Source organism: Heterodontus francisci, chromosome 4 (genome assembly GCF_036365525.1).
Source record: "Heterodontus francisci isolate sHetFra1 chromosome 4, sHetFra1.hap1, whole genome shotgun sequence".
NCBI classification, from domain to species: Eukaryota; Metazoa; Chordata; class Chondrichthyes; order Heterodontiformes; family Heterodontidae; genus Heterodontus; species Heterodontus francisci.
Genome location: NC_090374.1, coordinates 78,207,642 through 78,210,105, shown reverse-complemented (window position 1 = coordinate 78,210,105; position 2,464 = coordinate 78,207,642).

Genomic DNA, 2,464 nt, shown 5'->3' with positions numbered 1-2,464 from the left:
CCAGGTTAGAGGGACTACATTGATGCTGCTGATTTCTTTAGCCATTTCCATACACATTTGCTCGGTGGAGATGTTGTCCTCTTCTTCCTATCCTTTGGAGAGCTCATCTCACTGCAGCCCCTCAGATCCTGCAGCAGGACCTCCAAGTAAGAATGAGAGAACCAGGGATGCGCAGCAGACTTCCCAGGTCTCCCCTCCATTCCTGTAGTTGCTGCAACCTCAAAAATACAAATGTTGGTGCGCCCTTGTAATCCATGGTGTGGTCCCTTTAATTTGTGCAGGGCATGATAACATCATCCAAGTCTCTCTTTTTGAGACAAGACAACTCCAATTGTTTCCAAACACCCCTTTCTTCAAATTCTCATTTCATTTTTTTTTTACAGTTTGAGTTCAGAACACCTGGGACAGTTCCACGCTCAAACTGTTTGTTTTCAAGTTCCAATTAGCAGTTCACCCAATCTCAAAAATGTTCCCCCCTATTTTTTTGAAAATTGTGTCCGGAGCAAAATTCCCAAATGTTTATAATAATATTCTCAAGTTGTGACTCTGGCCAGCAATTGCATCTCGAGCTTTCTTATCTTGAAACATTTACTTTATTACACTTCCCTGTTAATCCATGCTCATAACTCCCATTGTTGTTTTTAAAAAAAACTTAAAGTGCTGAAATTGCTACTGCAAAATCACAATTTCAGGAAGAAAAACACATTAAAACTTGAAACACATAAAAAAAATCATTCACACAAATTCTTTCATTCTACACAAAGCAGGTGCTCCCTTATGCTGTACACTTTACATTCTCCATTCTCACAATGCACAGTTTTGCTTTAAATACAACCTTAACAACTTGCAACTTAAGTCAAACCAATACTTTCTCAACTAAACACAGAGTAAAATAGCACGTGCTTTTAAAAAAAAGGAGAAAGAGAAACAAATTACATCGCTTTGTGTTCTTTCTTCAGGTACCTTTCAAATCCCTGTAATCAAAAGCTAAAGAAAAAGTTAATTCTCACAAATAAACAAAAGGAAACATTGTTCCACACCAAAGAAAAGCACAGAGCATTGCTAAGCAATCACACATTATGTGGCAGAGTTTCACAGCCTGTAAACTTTTCACAGTGTTACAACCAGGTGAGAAAGGTGTCTGGGGTCCCTCTCGGCCTCCACCTGGTCTTACTCTAACAGGGTTTAATTTTAAACACACTGTGCTTTTAGCTCCCCCTTGGTGAATCCTTGTTCACCACTTTCCAATTATAAGGCAAATAAATGAGCATAAACAGGCTTTCTTAGGTTTAAAGAAGAAAAGTGAAATTTATTAAAACTTAAACTCTAATTCGGTTAACGCCTACAGATACATGCCGCGCCCCACACTAGTATGAATACATGATATGCACATGCAAATAGAGACAGAAAAAAGTAGAAGAAAAATAAAGTGGAGAGATTTGAGGCAATATCTAAAGAGTTTCTTGTTACTGTGCTTCGAGCTCACTTTAGAGTCCTTGCTTGTAGGTAATTCTTGCTTTCCGTTGGGGCCCGGTGTTCTTCTTAAACCTTGTTCACTGTAGGATCCCTCCATCCAGTGTTCCACTTTTCACACTGATCCCTCCATTCAGTGTTCCACCTCAAAGATTGGATCGGCCTTTCTGCCTTCAAACACTGTTTTCTCCAATTTAAAACTCTCAGTTCAAAACTCTGCAACAGCCAGTTAGTCATGTGACTAAACTGGTCTGACCTGGTCCGTTTGTGTATTCGACCATTTTAGCAGTTAACCTGGAATGCGAGCTCCTCCACCCTCAACGTCCTGTAATCAAAAATCCATTGTGGATTAAATTGGAGCAGGCAGTAGCCCCTTTGTCCTTTTCAAGTACAATCTGTTAATGCACAAACCCTTCTTTCAGGGAGACTTTTCTCTCTTGGAGTTCCTGTGTCTTCAATAGATTCCGAAGCTGGTGAGAATGAGATGAGAGCAGAGGGGAGAGAGATGTTCTCAATCCAAGAGCGAGGAGCTTTCTGCCTTCAAACACTGTTTTCTCCAATTTAAAACTCTCAGTTCAAAACTCTGCAACAGCCAGTTAGTCATGTGACTAAACTGGTCTGACCTGGTCCGTTTGTGTATTCGACCATCTTAGCAGTTAACCTGGAATGCGAGCTCCTCCACCCTCAACGTCCTGTAATAAAAAATCCATTGTGGATTAAATTGGAGCAGGCAGTAGCCCCTTGTCCTTTTCAAGTACAATCTGTTAATGCACAAATGTCTCTCCAGCCAAGGATCCATTGTGGGTTTTTTAACCAGTTCTTTCTTCACTCCAGTAACAGTTTAAAATTAACATTCATGTGGCGAAATTAATATTCCTCATTCTTGGCAGGTGGGGGCCTGCATGACAACAGCCACAGGGAGATTCTATTTTCTATTCTTCTTCATTTCATCATAACTTAACTTATCCCGTTTTCCCCACTTAAACCAACT